Source organism: Heptranchias perlo, chromosome 23 (genome assembly GCF_035084215.1).
Source record: "Heptranchias perlo isolate sHepPer1 chromosome 23, sHepPer1.hap1, whole genome shotgun sequence".
NCBI classification, from domain to species: domain Eukaryota; kingdom Metazoa; phylum Chordata; class Chondrichthyes; order Hexanchiformes; family Hexanchidae; genus Heptranchias; species Heptranchias perlo.
This window is the reverse complement of record NC_090347.1, coordinates 14,320,830-14,325,480: the sequence shown is the minus strand read 5'-3', so window position 1 is coordinate 14,325,480 and position 4,651 is coordinate 14,320,830. Positions and strand designations below refer to the sequence as shown.

The 4,651-nt window shown below is 40.1% G+C and overlaps 1 long non-coding RNA gene across 1 annotated transcript; it reads right to left on the bottom strand.

The window, feature by feature from the left end:
* Window positions 1–2,161: 2,161 nt before the first annotated feature.
* Window positions 2,162–4,310, bottom strand: LOC137341371 (uncharacterized). Its single transcript, XR_010967016.1, has 3 exons — window positions 4,223–4,310; window positions 3,698–3,777; window positions 2,162–2,242 (listed from the first exon to the last, which is right to left on the bottom strand). It is a non-coding gene; the product is annotated as an uncharacterized lncRNA (long non-coding RNA).
* Between the last annotated feature and the right edge of the window lie 341 nt (window positions 4,311–4,651).

Below are 4,651 nucleotides of genomic sequence, written 5' to 3'. Positions count from 1 at the left end.
ATTGATCGACTTTTAATTTGCATCCAGTAAGATGTTCTGGTAGGTTGTTTTCCTGAACTTTCCCTTTAACTGCTACCAGATGTCTTCAGCACACTGAAACACTGCTACAGTATAATATTAATATGTGCACCAGCACATCTAGTGGCAGAAAGTGTTGCCCTCACTTCTATTATTTTATTAAAAACCTAGACAGATCTGTCAAAATCAATATTTTCTCAGGAAAATTGGATTTGATGTGTTCTTTAATATTTGAAGTCTGGTATAATGTAACAATCATTATGTTATTTCCTAATTTTGTTATGCTGATGTGATAACAGATGGGATTATATTTTATTTCATCAGCATGGCATTTTAATAACTTTCACAATATCATCACAATTTTTAATACTCAACAATGTTCTACTTTCTTCAGTTTATTTAATAACATTTTTGGCTACTTGAATCCCATAAGAATTTCGATAGTGCAAGTTCTGATGTGTGAACAGGGATAAAAAAAAAATGCCACTATATATTTTATTGCTGAGTAAATCAGAATTAGATTTTATTCCAAAATGGAGTTTGGAACATGGAACTTGCCTGGAATCCAGTGGTTCGGCATTAGTGTTTGCCCTTGAATTCTGCCAGTATAAACATCTGGTTAATGCAATGGCAGAATGTTTTTTTTATATACCTTTGGTTTTGCTTAGCAATAGAGTGTTGTCAGCACACATGGTCTGATTTTATGTCATTGTGCAGGTCTTGTTTTGGGTTTGCATTGGATACAGTGTTCCCCATGGGTAGGCATTAGTAGACCCAGAGATGTAAACTAGTTATCAAATCCAATTAGCTATCCCCAATTTTTATTGAGTGCATGAGATTGTTTTGTGTATGGTAGATAGCAATTACCATCAACATCAATTTTGAAAAATAAAAAGATGATTGGAATTGCTGGTGGTTTGAGTAGCTGCTTAATTCTCACCCCCAAAATCGGTGATTACTAAACTGCGGCCTGGCATTAACATTAGAATGAAAGAATGAGCAATTATATAGCGCCTTTCATGACCTCAGGACGTCCCAAAGTGCTTTACAGCCAATAAAGTAATTTTGAAGTGAAGGCACTGTTTTAGTTTAGGGAAACACAGCAACTAATTTGTGCACATCAAGGTCCCACAAATAGCAATGTTGGTGTTGGTTGAGGGATAAATATTGGCTAGGACACCGGGGAGAACTCCCCTTCTTCAAAATTGTGCGATGGGGTATTTTCCATCCACCTGAGAGGGCCGATGGGGGCCTCAGTTTAACATCTCATCCAAAAGATGGCACCTCCGTCAATACAGCACTCCCTCAGTACTGCACTGGAATGTCAGCCTAGATTTTATACTGAAGTCTCTGGAGTGGGACTTGCACCCACAACCTTCTGACTCAGAGATGAGAACGCTACCACTGAGCCAAAGCTGACAGTTATTATGTGGTGGTGTATCCTAATGGTGGCTTCTTATTTCCATTGATAATTGACATGAATTATATTGGCATTAATATGGTTAGCATTATCCATAGATGTTATGTTATCCCACTTTGGGACATTAGGCACCATTTTATTATTTAACTGCACTGCAGCTCAGGTGACACATTACAAAGGCATAGGATGAGTTCTAGTTTTTGTGGAATTAATATAATTTAAAAATACTTTTGGGAATGTGCTTTTTTTAAGGCTTGGCAATCCTCTTTCCATTGGCGTGGTTAACGGACTGTAAATCCCAGCAGTTACTTGTGTTTATTCAGGAACATAAACAAAAATAAGCTGTTGTCAATCTGCCTTGTTAAATGAGACTGTGAAAGGTGATAGTGCTTTACTAATCCCCTTTCACTATTCATTAAGCACATCCATTCTGCTGCTAATCCTAACACGTTGCTGACAGCAGAAACTACCTCAACAAACAAGCACCAGGATTTCTGTCACAGCTCAGCAGAGACAAGCTGGGCATCTGTTTATGAAACTGTCTGCAATCCCTGACAGGGGTGAGGTTTGAAAACATGTTGCGCTCAATTTAACTCTACCGAGCACGGTCTTAAGCCAGTATGGTTTACAGTTTGGTTATGGTTTCGCTTTCAGCACAAACTGGTGGTGAATCACTTTTAATTTCAGCAGCATTAACTTCGCAAGAAATCTGGAAAGATTGTTGCTGCTTTAACCTCTTGGCTTCTGAATGGGGAGAAAAAGTCCTTTCGTTCGGAACTGCTTCGATTTTTGGTCATTTAAGATCTGTAATATAAAGATTAAGTTAAGTATATTAGTTATGTTTAATCTATGGGTGGTGTTTGTACTCATTGCTCATATCAGCTGGAAGATCCATCTTTAGCATGGTGTCCAACAGTCCATAATAATAAAACTGACATTGTATAAGGATTTCAACAGGTGGTGTGCAGACAGTGACCAGCATGGGGTCATGTAGTTCCACCAGGTGACCTTTAGCCTATGCAGGATGTGAGCCTGTATCTGGTGCAGTGTGATTTTTCCAGCACACTCGCTTCTGAGTCAGAAGGAGAATTTGAGCACGTAATCTCGGCTGACTCCAGTACAGTACTGAGGGAGTGCCGCACTGTCAGAGGAATCATCCTTTTGATGCGATATTAAACCAAAGTTCTATCTGCCTGATCTGATGGTTTGGGTGGATGTTAATATCCTACGGCACTATTCAAAGAACCGTAAGAAGTTCTCCCGGTGTCCTGGCCAATATTCCTCTCACCTAACCCCACCAGAAAGCAGATTAATTGGTTGTTATTCATCTCTTTGCTGTTTGTAGGAAATTGCAGATGCAGAATGGATTTAACGTTTGCTACGTAACAACAGTACCTTGATTTATTTTGTGCTCTTTAATGTAAAGAAAACACTCCTCAAGACACCAAATGGAAATAGACAGGGAAACAGATACTGTGCCATGGAGGGAGAGATTAGGAGGAGTGATTGAAAGCCTGGCTGAAAAGATGGGTGTTGAGAAGGCTTTTGAAATAGGAGATAGAAGTGAAGGTGTTTAGGAAGAGAGTGGTTGATGATCAGAAGATCAGAGGGAGGATATCAGACTGGAGGAGATTGCAGAGATAGGGTCGGTCAAGACCATGGAAAGATTTGAAGGTACGGATGTTGAGATTAAACTTAATATGTTGGAGGAACAGGGACCCTACGAAGGTCAGTAAGGACAGAGTTGATGGGCAAGTGGGACTTAGTGCAGGACAGAACACAGGCGGCTGCATTTTGGAGTGCAGCTGACGCTGACTCCAACTGCCTCAGGGCGAACCAATCTTGAAGTGGGGCCTCAAACAGATATTAGGTGCCTTATTTGCATAAGCAAAGGGCCTAACGCCAGTTTCAGGCATAGGCCCTGGACGCCTATTTTTTTTTCCCGTACCTATATGGCGGCCGGCGCACTTCCTGCCGAAAATGTGCGCGCGCTTCCTGTCCGCCATATTGGGGACTTAATAGGCTGGTTAGCGCCCAAAAAACTGGCCAATGTTCCTTTAAACTGTCCATGTTAAGTAATGCATCGCACACCTTTATAGATTTGACACATTTTGCGTTGTGACGTTGTTGGTATTTATTTACCCTGCACACATGGTGGTGCCTCAAGGAGTGTGTGGTATTCTGCAAGCACAAAATATCGATAGCATAACGTCCTTTGGTCCAATCTGCATCCAGAAGTGCCATGCTGTCAGTCCTCACCATTTATCAGTGTCGTATTTCTCTGCTGTTAACCCTTCGCTTCACCATCGCAACCTGATGGGACCACAGACTTTCTTTTCCTGTGGAAAAAAAAGGAAAAATAAATTGACAAAAATTAATTGATACAGGAATGGAGAGTTGAATCCACTTCTTTCTGACTAAAACTGTGACCTATTATTAGTCATTCTGTGACATATCTGTGCAGAATTATCTAATTTACATGGATCTAAACCATATTGATGCACAAAAATATAGCAGGTACTGTACAAAACACAAAGTACCCTGCAACATAAAGACTTTCGCTCTCTATATATTCATATGATATGATTTAACATGATCCCTTTTAAACAAAAGTGTTGTTCACCCACACCTGGACATTTGCTATTCTTTGCCCATCACACTTTTTCAAGTTTCTCTAGTCTTTTATTCTCTTTTTTTGCATGCCCTTTCCTATTTTCTGCCTTTATTACTGAAGTCCGCTGACAGTTAAATTACTTTATAACTCTATGACAAATAATCCCTTACATGTGCCTTGAATAAAATGGCTCAGAGATGGTATAAATCAGCTTTCGAGACAGCATTGCCATTTTCTTCTCTGTGGAATCCGTTTTGTTTTCTTCTGTGTGACGATGAATGTGTGAGACAGAAATAGCTCAACAAAGTTGTTATCTAAAAGAGAGTAGTCACATGGCAGCATAGGAAAGGAGCAACAAACATAATAGAAAACCAGGAGGCAGAGAGCATTCAGGTGGATTTCTTGATTGCCTCGTGGGTTAAGATTGAGTCGGAATTAACTCAGATATAAAATAATAGACTCCCTGTAGCTAAGAATGCATAGAGGGGCAATGAGAACTGCACAATACACAATGTAATTAAGAGCTGGTGCTGCGGAGCTCTGTGATATGTATCACGACAGTCTCATACACATTCTTACAGCACCACTTCCTGCAGTGA